The following is a 14435-nucleotide window of genomic DNA, read 5'->3' as shown; positions in this document are numbered from 1 at the left end:
GAAACTAAAAGAACAACGGGAGGGCTAGGAAGTCACTTTGTCCCTCTGTTCTCACAGCTCGTCTCCACACTGGATGCAGTCGGACCCAGGGGTCAGGACAGCTCCATGTTGGAGAGGACTACCCTGCACACTCTCCAGAAATCACCTCTGTCGGGGAAGAGTTATCGTGGCTTTCAGTGGGATGGTGAAGAGGGAGGAGAAAAAGGAAAACCAGGCCACATTTTCAGGGCACATGTAGCTCATTGGAGAATCTAAAAACAGTGGAAAAGAAGAATTTCTTAATTCCAAAGAAGAGAACCAAGAGGTGCTTAATAAGCACATGAAGAAAGAACACGGCGTTGAAGATTACATTTAATTTAAAGGGGATCTTTTGCTCAAGTCGTCTAACAGATCACTCCTGGACCCCTTACAAAAACTGCTTTGCAGCAGGTGGAGGCAAACATTTTCTAATTTTGTCTTAAATCGCAAAGATGACCTTTTTCCTAGATTAAACTCACTGACATGCTTCAATGCCAAATGCTTTCCCCATAGATGAGCACCCAAGATCCATGATGGGGTAAACTTGCTGAATGCCAGGTACCATTCCAAGACTAGGCAATGCTCTGGGGTGGGGCTTTGTTTTCACTTAGTATTGAGTAAACTCAGAACTTGAAGAGATGAAAAAGCTTCCCAAGATGACATTGCCAGTAAGTTACAGAATCTGGACTTAATTAGGTCTGGTTCCCTTCAAAACAACTTTTTTTTTGGTGTTGGGGGGGGGGATCACAACATCATGAAAAGGCAAACCTCTCATTTTATAGGAAATCTTCACCCTGGTGCTTATTCTACTAAACAGAATGGGGGGAAAAATCCCAGCAAAAGTAATGGAAAAATAAGTTTAAGGGCAAAAATCTTTAAAATTCTGTTTTTTAAAGGAATTAATAAACTACATTTTTGAAAGTTATGCATTTTTCTTTATTCTATTGTTGTGAATGGATAGCCTCATTCCAATAGGAAAGCCAGATAGTTCTGAAATGTGCTAAAGAAACCTCAGTATCTTAAGTCACACTAGCGGCCCACTAACTGAGGAGGAGGAAGGCATTGAACCTGCCAAGTATGGGCCAACCATTGCCCTCGCCGTGGCCAATCACCATCCCACAGCACTCTGTTCTCTTTCTGGGTGAAGGAATGATGACTCTATCCGTGGAAGAAAATGTCCTAGCAGGTCAGTAGGGAGAGCAGGGAACGCCTGACACAGCCTCTGGGTTCCATGAGGGAATGGTGACGGTGAAGTTTGGCTCGGAGTGGATATGACAACTTCTGAACACTAGATGACATTCACCCCAGACCCCGCTGTAGTCCTGTGTTGGGACACCTCCTATTTCAGTTCTACCAGCAGAAACTGGTTTTCATTTCACACAACAATTTGCATAATAAATATAGAAGTACAGTCATGATGAGTCCATAAGTCAGTGTGTTAAGGGTGCCAAACACCTCAGGGCAGAAGAACTTAAATTGGAAAGATTGCTGAATCAGGTCAAATTAGACTACAAATGAAAAATTTCCAGCTTTACTGTTAAAATACAAAACACCCCAAACAATGTAAACAGCACCAGTAAAAAATCCAGGGACAATCAAGGAATATGTCTCCATCTTATTGATGGTCTCAAATTTAATATGATCCAGGTTTTTAAAGAACCATTGGAGTTGGAGGCTTTTGGAGATGTGAGTTACAAAGGGTGGTGGCGTGAAGATTTAACTGAATTCTTCTGGGATATGACGCAGCTCTGGTCTCACTGGGAAAGCTGGCCCTAGTGCTTCCAGAAGCTTTGTTGCATTAGAGATCCCACTGAAAGCCACGATAACTCTTCCCCAACAGAGGTGATTTCTGGAGAGTGTGCAGGGTAGTCCTCTCCAGCATGGAAGCTGTCCTGACCCCTGGGTCCAACTGCATTCAGTGTGGAGATGAGCTGTGAGAACAGAGGGGACAGAGTGACTTCCTAGCCCTCCCACTGTTCCTTTAGTTTCTCATGCACCTGTAAGATAGCCTTTGATTTAACTGTAGTCAGATGCACCCTTTATCGATGAGTGCACATAGGAATGATTTGGGCAAATAATACCCATAATTGGTTGATAACAGAGATATTTGACAAAATAGCGCATGATCTTAGAGCTGAATGAAGTTGGTTTAGGATTGAAATTGTCTTGGATTCAAGTTAAACTTTATTCCATTTAATATTGCCTTCAACCATGCTTAATGAAATCACAGGGTGATGTTTATTAATGAAATAAATCTCCAATGTCTCTGAGTTTTATCAGCCCAAGAAATCAACTTGGAAGTAAAGCTAAATCTGTCATGGAGACATAGAAGTGTACTAGGGGAACATTTATACTGGTAAGTATGGAGTTGTCCCATCTCAGGGCCCTGTATCGAGTGGCTAGGAGCGTTTGAGAATTGTTTAGTTAAACAGTTTGTTACTTGTGTTTTGTTCTTCCATCCTGCAAAGTAATAAGGATGCAAAATGAGAAAAGTATAAAAATAAACCAAAAGGTTTGAAAGACATGGAAATAATGAAAAAGACAATTGAAAATTTGACTAAATTACTCATCTCACTTTTTTCCTCTATTTTGATTTGCTTCTTTGCCTTCAGATAGAAAACAACAAAAACAATCAATGACATGATGGGTATCCTTTGACCTTCACTGGTGACAAGAAATGCTTCCCTTCCACGAATCCCCTCCTGCTGTAACTGGGATCTGATATGTCCCCACAGACCCATATGTATAGGCTTGGCCTCAGCTGGAGCCTACTGGAAGGTGGTAGGAGCTTCAAGAAATGAGGCTGAATGGCAGGAAGACAGGTTACTGGGGACATGCTCTTTGAAGCTCTCCAGCTTGTACTTCCTGGCCACCACCAGGTAAGCAGCTTTGCTCCCCCGCACATTCCACACCAGGATGTGCTACCTTACCATGAGGGAGCCCAGAAGGAATTGGGCTAAGTGATCGTGGACTTCAACCTCTGAAACTGTGAGCCTAAATAAACCTTCTTCCTTACAAGTTGATTGTCTCAGGTATTTTGTCACAGGGACAGAAGGCCGCCGATTCATAAAACATCCCACTCCAGAACAACAGAAATTCTTTCTTCTGCTCCCACAATTACCAATTCAGTTTCTTTTGGAAGTATTTAAAGGATTCTATACCATTGAATTCTGGAACTTGTGTTTTAGGCCTCACTTGTTCAACAGTACAATGGAAGGGAAAAATCAGTTTTAAAATGATAAAACAAAGAACAGAGAGGAAGGAAAGCAAGACCCAAGGGTATTGGTGGCCAAAACTAACTAAATAAATAAAATAAAGAATAACCTTCATTGACTCCTTTAGTTTTAACTCAATCTCCCAATCCGACATAGGGTATCACTTACTCATACATTTATCATTTTAGTTAGTCTAAACTCTACCCAGGTATTAGAAACATAAATAAGTAAAGTATCATTACTCCCTTTAACTATACATTCATTCATTTGTAACTCTGCAAACATTTGAGTCCCCTCTATTTACAAACACTGGGGCTAGACATGGGAGACATGGAAATTAATAAGACTTCGACCCCAAAAGATCTTAGGCATCCAATGATTTTGATAGAGTGAGAGATATGCAAACTACCAAGTTATTGGGCAGTTCTGACAATCTCCTTGGACCAGAGCAATCCCTGAGACATAACTTTGTTTGCCTTAGTGACAGTATTCTGTCCACAGAGCTTCCCTTTGCCATCTACTTCATTGAAAGCACAAAATGATTGGAGCTCTTTGGAATCATCCATCTGTGGCCATAGGATAATGATGGCAAATTCTTGAATACTCAGATAGATTAGAGAGTGAGGTACTTTTATTACTCAGTAATTATTTTAATTGATCATCACTATGAAGGCCGTCATGGCTTAGTAGAGTTCAAAGAAATGGAGCACACACTTTTCCAGAGGTTGAAGTCCATGATCACTTAGCCCTAAACCTAGTGGTTTAGGACCACTTTTGGCACCCTGCTCTGCTGGAAGGTAAGCATTGAAGAATTCTAAACACAACCAAGGGCATAACTCACTTTGTAAAGTCCTTGTCTCCTGTATTCCTGAGAACCCTGCTCATCTTTCCTGGACCAGCTCAGGGTGCATCTCCACCACCTCTGACTTTCCAGCTACAGACTTCCTGCACCACTTATCACACTTAGTCACATCCAAGATTTTAGGTTCCTTTGTGATAATTCTACCTGGGCCCTCATGTCCCACAGCTTATAGCACAAAGTCCTGCTCACCATTATGTTCAGTGAATCACTGTGTTAAAAAGTGATAATTACATACAATAAATGTACTTGAATACCTACAATTAATATGCCTTTCTTATATGTCCCTCCTTTCTCTCTTAAAAATAATCTGATTTTATTTTGTAATGTACAAAATATGAGCAAAGAGTAGAAAGAATCTTCTAATGTATCTATCATTTGATTGTAATGGTCAATGATACACAGAGACAAAACTTAGGCCAAAATGTCGAACATTTCTCATACAACAGGTAATTAGTAACAATTTATTTATTTTTTAAATATCAAACTTACTGCTTTTCTTCCCAACTGCTTCAAGAATATATTTAACAGTTTATTGTATAGTTTTCCCCCTTCTTTAATTAGATAGTGACTTAATCAACACGTGCTTATTAAGGGTTTGCAATGTGTAAGGAGCTGCTGTAAGAAATGCGGAGAACATAAGAAAATAAATAAAACACCCTCAAGCATTGTTGGTACAGGTGAGGTAGGGTAGAAAGAATATCAATTAGCAAGTTACAGAGGTAAGAAGTGGACAGAGAATTTTTGAGAGAGCTCTCTCACTTAAGGATCCGCAGAGCAGCTGGACTGGGCCAGAAGGTTCATGCTGTGGGTTTCAATTGTTATTTTAACACATGAATGAAAGGCAGGGGGCTTAAGGTAGGGAGGAAGTTGAGACCAAATAGTCCTGGGGAGGAAGTTGAGACCAAATAGTCCTGGGCTCTGAAAGCAATTGTGATCTGCTAATAGAGGAAAAGTGTTGATCTAGGGAGATTCAGTTAGCAATAGATAAAGATAGACTGAAGTAGTCAGAAAACAAGACATTCTGAAACTATGGTTAGAGACTAGCAGGGACAAGCCCAGAACTGTGGGTGTGGATGAGAAGGAAGTGGGGGACAGATTCAAGCTGCATCTCACACCCATCTGTCATTGCTCCCTCCTCCCTCCTTATTGTTGGTCTGCTCTACACCTCTTCTCTCCTTCCCTTCCATCTCATCTTTCTCTGTCAATATCACAAGAGAATAGAGAGGAGCTAGAGCAAGTATCTCCATCAGGATGGCGGAATAAGGAGTATAAGTCTCAGGAATCACTTTGCTTGTGGTGATTAAAAACATTCCCTTTTATGAGGCTGTGACTTGCCAATCCAATGAGAACACAAATGAAAGAATTTTCAAAATGCTAGGCTCTTGGAAGTTTAATGACTATGTTCCTTCCACCACCAGCCTAACCCTTATAAAATCAAGCAGCAACATTAATATCTCTAGCACTCCACAGTTCTATATATTCATAAAACCCAATCAAGTGGGAACTTCTCCACCTGGCTGTCTCTGACATGCTCAGTGGAAACAATTTCTTCCCTGCTCCCCCAACAAAACCTGAGTCCCTGTGCATTACCTCTATTCTAGCCACCAGGGAATGCTCTCTCATTTGGACAAACTTCACACGATTGGAGAGAGGGAAGTCTACCTTGCTCACCTTTCTTCCCCCAGAACATACTGCACCTGACCTGACACATCACGGTGTCCCGTTGGTCATTGTTTGTGGGGTGAATACATAAATGATATCAGCCACTGTTTCAGGGATTCTTGGATCTTGTGAAATGTATAGGATAGAATAAATTTCTTGAAATTCCTCTTGCCTTATAGACTTTGAAAAGACTTTTCTCTGGGTAACCAAGTTTTATCAAAGCACAGTGACTCTGGAAAGGCACTGTGAGTGATGGTAAGTGGTAGGCTTGGGGGCACCTGGAGAGCAGGAGGCCACTGGTGCACACCTTAGGGCTCCTAGGAGTGACCGTCCATTAACATTAGAGGTTGTGTGCATTTTGACAAGTGAAACAGCTCCCACCTGCTGTCCTGTGGATGGAATCATTTTCCAAATACTCAGAATAGAATTAATTTCTCGACTCCCTTTAGTGCGGCGTGCTCATTATGGGCTGCCCATTCTTCTTTATCTGGGTGGCACATTATTGGCCCTGCGCTGTATCTGATAGGCAAGCGCGTCACTGAGCGCCCAGCAATCAGGCTGCCCTGTGACACCGCAATGAAAGGCCTTTTGTTCAAGCCTTGAAAAGAAATTAGGGAACTTAAGAATGATGTTCTAAGCAAACGGGAAATTGGAAACCTTGATTGTTAAGTATCATAACAAAGAACTTGAGGGGGGCCGACAGTGACAATGGTGTGTGTCAGAGCCACTGGTTCCTAGGACGACCAGCACTGTGGGGAGAAAATGGGACAAGCGCAGACAGAAGCCCAGCAGCACAGTGTGCAGCAGGCCACCAAGCTGCCCTGGCCTCCCTCACGGTGACTTCCTTCCCAATAGGCCAGAACCACTTAGCCAAGGCATTTTTATTTTACTTGGTGCCCAGAGATCTCGACTCTTCTCAATTGGTAAGCAACAGGTGAGCTTCCCTCCAAGGCCAGAGCCTCAGCATCTCCTTCCTTACTGCTGACTCTGGGGACTTTAAAGCGTGAGTAGTTTGGATTTAGCCTTTTTTTTTTTTTTTTTAACTATTATCTCTCCACCACCCCAGAATGAAATGAAATATATTCTCATTGTTGAAAATGGGGGGCATGCAGGACAGTGAAAATGAAGAAAATTAAAATTACCTATAACCACTTCACTCTGATAACTCACAGTTGAACACACACACATACACACACACACACACACACACACACACACAGAGTCTATATGCATTTCTTTCTTTTTTAAATTTGAGATCACAATGTACAGTATATTTCTAACCTGTGCTTTCGACTTAAAAATACAGAGTGAAATTTTTGTTTGTTTTTTACTATTTTTCCATAAGAGTACAATGTTCTTTCTTGAGAGTGTAATATTCTGGTGTGATTTATGGGACTAATCTTCGGTTTTGCACAATCAGGCACATCCTATTGGGGAGGGTTATAGAAAAATTGTGAAGATCATCCTAAGCTGTAAATATTTGTACAAAGAATAAATTCCTAGAAATGGAATTCCTCCCATTTCAAGAGAATTGTTTCCATTTCATTGTCAAAATGACTACATTTAGTTTCCACCCATGTATCTAACCTCAGACACAGTGGGAGCAGACAGGCCATTCCATGAGGCCTGGCATCTTTGGGTGCCATGGACATGGATACCTGAAGCCAAAGGAGAGTGGGGAAGGCAGGCTCTGCCCACTCCTGGCTGCAGGAGGGAGGTACCCTTTTGGGAACAGGAGTCTGGGAGGGGCATTTCAGGACAGTCAGGTTGACATGATGGTAGGGAAACCTTTTTCTAAAAAAAAAAGATTTGTTTGTTTTTCATGCAATGAACAGCTGGGATATCCAATGAGAGACTAAATATTTGTGGATCCAACCCCACTCTTCAGAACGGCAGCTATATTAAAACTGACATCTGGATCTGAAAGATGGAGGCCCTCACCTGATTACATTCAGTGCCAGTCCTCAAAGAAATGGCCTCTTGAGAGGCAGTTTGTCTGCAGTGTCTAGGTGTTGGCTAACATTAACTGTGAGAAGCCACGGATGATGCTGACCGACCGAGCCAGAGCCAGAGCCAGGAGGGTCCTGGATGATACAGGTTATTTCTCAATGATGATCAGTCAACACTTCACTTCCCTAGAGGAAGAAGTTGTATTTATCAATAAGGTAAAATTTAAAACCTTGTCACATCACTGCCTTATATTGACAGGGAACCTCTGAGCCTCAGACTTGCTAAAATGCCATGATTTCAGGGCGGTTGTCACATTTGCTTTCACTTTCCCCCAAGTGGCTGCCGCAAGAATAAATTTCAGGGAATGCATGTTCCAGGGGCTTGTTTTGCTATCTTGCTGAGTACAGCTCCTCCCTGCATAGATTCCACTGTGCCAGGGAGGGTCCTGCTCTCATGCATTATTCAGGGACTTCCGTGATTATTTGGTTCAGAGGAGCCCTGCCTGGTGCTGCGTCACTGGGATTTGGGCACCAGGACATCTCAAGGCGCTCTGCAAAGCAGTGGTTTATGCATGTGTGTATCCACCTGGAGCCTGGAGCCGCCCCGGAGTGAGATAAGGGCCCATTCAGTCTCACTCACAGCTCTAATCCCAGTCCAGCAAAGCAGAACAGCAGATAGTACACTCTGATTGTGTTATCAGGCCCTTCTGTTCACCACGCTCTCTTCTTAGCTAATTTCTCAGGCACTGCTTCTAGGGAATGTGAGAATTACACACAGTCACTCAGTAGAAACGATGAGGTGTTCCTGTGGCAATTGTTTAGCACTGGCCAATTTGGAAAGGAAAAGCAGTAAATCAGGATATTTAAGAGCAAAACAATGTTTAGAGCTACATTGGACAGCTTTGATGCAATTTCCCAAAACATCACAAGAATTAAAAAAAAAAAAAATCATCCCTGTCTAGATTTTGCCATCTTCTTACATTAAGGATTCTTCTGTTTTAGGATTTTGCTATCTGAACTATGCAATCGTTTTTAGCATATTAAACAACATTCCTGAGAAGTTCCAACCTGATTCCACCCCTTGGGATCCCACAAAGATGAAAATCCCAGAGGCCACCTAGATGATGACTAGGGAGCAAGCTAATTGAAAATAGGGAAAATTCCATTTGAAATGAAAATTGACATTAATAGTAATGGTAATGGTCAATGTTTATTGAGTGCCTACATTTATTGAGGGCCTACTATGCCCAAGTTTAGTGCTAGGTGATATTCTCTTGCATTGACCAATTTAGTCATCAAAACAACCCTGTGAGCTTCCTAGGGTTTAGATGACTTCGATTTCACAAGCAAGAATGTTTGTGACATCTTGTCAAAGTCAGGCTGTCTTGGAGATGCAGATTCTGATTTAATGGCCCCGCCTTTTTTCAACTTAAGCTGGAGAGACCAAAGGAGCATCTCAGGGTGAAGATCTTGTGTTTACCTGTGAGTAGGCAGCAGCAGATGACAGAGGGGCAGCACACTGCACACACAGAGTGGACGGGAAGCAGGAGGCATAGAGGGCTTCCATCTTACCTCAGCATGAGAGCACATGGCTCCAGAGGATCCTCAACATATTTATGGCTTAGAAGAAGCCATAGAAGCAATTTTCCTCAACTCGGCACACTCACAAAACATGAAACAAATTTACACAGGAGGAAAGGGTATTGGAGACAAGGGGGAATTGCAGTTGGATTTGCTTTTAATGCTCCCAAGGAATCTAGAAGCAGAATGCTGTAGTAGTCTCAGAACAATAAAGGATGGTTGAAAATAGCTATGCAAGAGAATTCAGATAAAGCCAAAGCTCATGCAATGCTATAATTTTCTTTTTGGCTTTAAAGTCGGTCTTTTTAATTTTTTTTTTTTTTTTTTGGTACAAAATGCTATAAAGACTCAGAAAAGTATTCAAAGAAGCTTGCTGGATCCAGAAGTTGTCTGTTCCAAATCTTTTATTCGGAGAGAGAAAATTCAAGGCAAGTTCAAGTTAAGCTACTCATTTGTACAGAGCATGAGTGCATAATTTCATGCCTATTGGAAACTTCACTTAAGATGCAGTGAAAAGAAAATAGACTTCAAGGCGGAAAAGACCTGTGTTCCAATTTTAGGCCCACTTCCTTTCCAGTGTGAACTGGTTAGCTCATACCCCCTCTGGAAGCCTTAGTTTTCATCTTATTTATTTGCCAGGGTATAAATGTTAACTTCATATAGTTGTGGCAAAGATTGAATCAAATAAGGAATGTGAAGGTGGCTGACACCTACCAGGTCCTTAGCATAGGTGCACTGTATGCTCAATATCCCCCCATTCTCCTGCAACACTGGAGCCTCAAAATCTGCCCAAACCCAGTGAACTGGGGATATTAAACAGGCTGTGCTGGTGATAAAAAAAGCCTGTGGTGCTTGGCATTCGTATAATGATCTTACAGCTTTCAGAAATACTTCCCTCGTCCATTATCATTTTATCTCACTATGTGATCCTGTCAGGGGTAGCAATGGAAATCTTTTTCTTTTGGCTTTCCAGATGAGGAAACTGATGCTCAAAGGTATAAAAGGATTTCCCCAAGGGCAACGAGTAAGGAGCCACGGAGCAGGACTTCTCTTTTCCTTCTTTGCCTCCTGTGATAGTTTAGTTTGTCTGTTTAAAGATACTTGCTGAAGAAGCCAGATTCAGAAAGTCAAGGGTCATGTTTTCTCTTATATGTGGAAGCTACAGAGAAAAAAGGAATTAAAAAGAAACCTTATGAGGAAAATAGAAGGGAGATCAATGGAGTAGAGGACAAAGAGGGTGTGCTGGGAGGGAAGGGGGGTACTAGGGAATGAAACTGAGCAAATTATGTTCTGTGCACATATAGATAGAATCGCAATGAACCCCACTTTTATGTATAACTGTACTGCACCAATAAAAAAATCAAGTAAAGTGCTTGTTGATTATGCAATTCATGCCAAGTACTCTATTAGGTTACTGAGATATAATATGCCCAAGACGGCTTGACGTTAAGGAGCTGACCCTGTCATCTGTGACTACCCCTCGTCATCTACTTTTGTTCTAATCTGGTTAAGAGTTTAAAGAAAAAACATGAAATTAGCAGTTTGTTCTTCAAGTTTGGAGGTTTCAATAATATATATATATGTATATAAAATTATATACAGATACAACCCTTGCAGTCTTTTATCCATAATATTTGGATATTTTGGTTTTTGTTGTTTTTGGCAGAGCTTGGGAATGAACACAGGATTTCGTGCATGCTAGGAAAGTACTCTACCACTAAGCTACTTCCTCAGCCCCTTTCATGCAGATTCTTAAAAGAATTTGCACGTTTCACAAATTCCATATCAAAAAAGACCAGGATGGATGGTGTCAGAGCTTGAACATGTCTGCAGTTCCTAAGGAAGGAAGCAGTTGCTGCTCAGCGTCTTGTGTTGGCCAGCATTATCTGGGCACCTCAGCTGCCACCATCACGCCCCCCCATGCTGTGTAGCCGAGGTCTGTGCTGATCACACCTTGTGTGGATGACAACATAGGCCAGACGCCATCTTTAATGTCCCTGTGTTCTCTCTGGGGCCAAACATCAGGTGTTTCTCTCTCTTTTTCTTCTTCATTTCCGATCTATGATATTTGTCTCTGTACTAGGAACCACAGGCAGGGCTAGTAATTCATTTGTGACTAGATGCCAGCGTTACTCCACAAATGGATCTAGGGGAAACCAAATTACCCTGGAAGTAGTACGGAGTCCTAATCAGGTTCTCTCCAAAATCCATTTATTCATGAGAATTAGCATGAGGTGTTCCAGAAGCCCCGCTCACCACATGGACCCTCAATGGGAGCTTTCAGCTGCAGCAGGCTCAAAAGCCCTGTTGTAATTCTGTCTAATTAATAAAGCAATGGCAGAAATCTAAACAAAAAAAATGCATGATCATTGAAATCTCCCAGCAAAAAAAATCAATCGGCTCTGTCTCAGAGTCGCCTTGAGTGCTTCTTTCATCAATTCAAGTGTGAGGCACAGTGACCTTAAGTTGCAAATATTTTTCTTCAGGCATGATTGAAGCATCAGAGAGGTAATAGGTTTCAACATTTGTTTCTTAAAGATTTTAAAACACTCAAATGAGGACACTTACTTTCCCACTCTCCTCTGCTATATGTAAATCTGAGAAAATAATCTGTCAGACTTTTAAGATAAACGTAGCTTGGGGCTTCAAGAAGTGACTTTTACATTTGTGCAATCAATACATGGATTAAAAATAAAGGAAGGAATCCCTTAAGAGGCAAAATAATGTGCCTGCAATTCTCTTGCTTTGTGAATTTCCCTAAAAATGATCATTTGCATTGATGATTTCTCTACGCGATCATCAGAAGGAAAAAAAAAAAGTCACTGGTCCTTTTAAAATTGACACCTGCTACTATCTCTGCATCCTTCATTGAAATGGGTATATTATGTTTATGCTTCTCTAAACGAAAAACAATTTAAAGGCATAAAGCAAGCAAAAGAATGTAATGAAAAGGGGTGGTGGTGGTGGATATCAATAAAAAGACAACAAAACACTTCAAAGCTTTTCACTGGTTTTCTGTTTAGGCAGCTGTAGCCACAAGGGGGCTCTCGAATCTTCCCAAACACAGTTAAGTGCTGAGAGCTATTTTTCTAGTAATTAATTTCCACAAATCAATATTACCCATTAATGTACATTCCAGAGACACGCTACAGACTTCTGACACTTTACACCCAAGTTAAAGAGAGAGTTTCGTATAAAAATTCAAGGGGCTCACAGTGATTGTAAGTCAAAACCGAAATTAGTTGCACCTGTGATTTTCTGTGTCTGCTCTAGCATAAAAATCCCAACGCTGCAGATTTCATCAAAGGTTAAAACTGAATTCGAAGCTCTGTGTATATAATGAAGCACGTTGACCTCCAATGACTTTAAAGGCTCTCCTCCTTCTCTGCCACATCATGTACCCCCAAACAGCCTCGGAGGGTTACATAGCAGTTAAAAGGCAATGACCCTTTCCTAGGGGGGTGGGAATTTGGAGAGCCATTAGTTCTGGAGGCATTGGACTCCCGCTGAAAGCCTGATGGTGCTGATGGCATTACAGTCTGCACCGTGCAAGAGGCTGTTTTAATTTTCTGTTTAAGCCACAAGATTAGGGGCAGAGTCTAGTGCTATACTCAGGCAGAATTGGAGCAAATCAGGAAAGACTGGAAATGCAGGCCCAGTACAAGAGAGAGCACCACTTATGACCTCTGCACAGGGAAAATCTAGGAACAGAAGTGTTCCAAACACATCCTACTAGAGTGGTTAAAATACCTAGTGCAGAAAGATCCTCTGAGCTTTGACTGGAATTTTTTTTTTTTTTTTTTTTTTTGGTGACTTCCATTTGGGTGAAATAGTCCCAGAGAAGAGTCAGCATGGGTAACAGTTCTGCTGCTATGACATGGGAGTGCTTCTGGGGCATTGGGTACATGAACCTTCTCCTTCTATATGGCTTGCGCTCTTGGAACCGGGACCCACCCAGAGGGTGAAGATGTGAAGGGACAGTGAGTGGGAGCAGCACAGTTGTTCTTCATGGTCAGGGTCTCCATATGTCATGACCTGATGTGCATTTGTTTCTTGAAATTGAGAATCATCACTGTAGAGCAATCCCTGGTTCAGGAAGGCAGTGTTCCTTCTCAGACTCAGGCCCCCATTGTTTGGCAGGTGCCCCCAGAATAAATTAAACTAAGCCTTGATGTAAACTGCACAGATTTTCAGCTAATACTTTTTGGAGTTAGTGGCTCCTCGAGTTGAATTCATGGTTGCAATAGCAGTAGCCTCTCGGTTTACCTATCACTTGTCTTCTGAATTTCAAAAGGTGCCTCCTAGGCTTACGAGAACGTGCCTGTATTAGTTCTTCCAGGTCTTCCCATACGTCCTTCAAAGCCTTCCTCTTCATCACTCAGAAGGTCACTTTTGTGCTTTCCCATAGCTACGCCAGAATCTGTCATTCAAGCACTGATTTTGACTTTCTAAAAGGGGTTGCTTGTTAGATCACTCCAGCCACAACCTGGAGATTGTCTCCTCTAGGGCCATGTGTACAGATGAGGACCCTCAACTCTCCTGCCTCAGAGCTCTGCCCCTCCAGAAGGACAGCTGGGACTTGAGAGGGGCCAGCATCCAGCAGGCGGAATCAGTCAGCTCATGACATTTTGCTTTTGGACAAAGCATGTGTAGTCAAGTTTCTTTGTTTGAAATGCGTTTTGGCCTTAAAAAATAACTTAACTATCCTTGATCTCCCATTGAGAGGTGTCATGGGTTGAGTGTATTCCCCCAGAGTAACTGTGAGTATTTGTAAATTCAACCTTGCCTGGAAGTAACATTTTTTGCAGATAAATCAAGTTAAAATGAGGTCATTAGAGCAAGCCTTAATCTAGTATGACTGGTGTCCTTACAAAGAGAGAAAATTTGGACAGAGGCACATAAGCACGGAGAGCTATAAGACAAGGTGTGCCTGAGGCTTCTAGAAGCTGGGAAGCTTCTCCCTCATGGTCCTCAGAGGGACCAGCCCTACTTAGGCTTTGAGTTTGCTCTTCCAGAGTCCAGACTGCAAGAGAATGGGTTTCTATTGTTTAAGTCACCCAGTTTATGGGACTTCTTTTTGCAGCAGCCTTAGAAAACTATGACAAGAGAGCTTTTTGTTGGAGAAAAACATAATGGCAGAGAAAAGCA

General features: G+C 41.9%; 1 protein-coding gene across 2 annotated transcripts in view; it reads right to left on the bottom strand.

Annotated features, from left to right (window-relative positions):
* Positions 1-14435, bottom strand: part of Hs6st3 (heparan sulfate 6-O-sulfotransferase 3) — a 653633-nt gene that overhangs the window by 7629 nt on the left and 631569 nt on the right. The window lies entirely within an intron of this gene.

This window comes from Ictidomys tridecemlineatus, chromosome 6 (genome assembly GCF_052094955.1).
Source record: "Ictidomys tridecemlineatus isolate mIctTri1 chromosome 6, mIctTri1.hap1, whole genome shotgun sequence".
NCBI classification, from domain to species: Eukaryota; Metazoa; Chordata; class Mammalia; order Rodentia; family Sciuridae; genus Ictidomys; species Ictidomys tridecemlineatus.
This window is presented reverse-complemented; position numbering and strand designations above follow the sequence as displayed.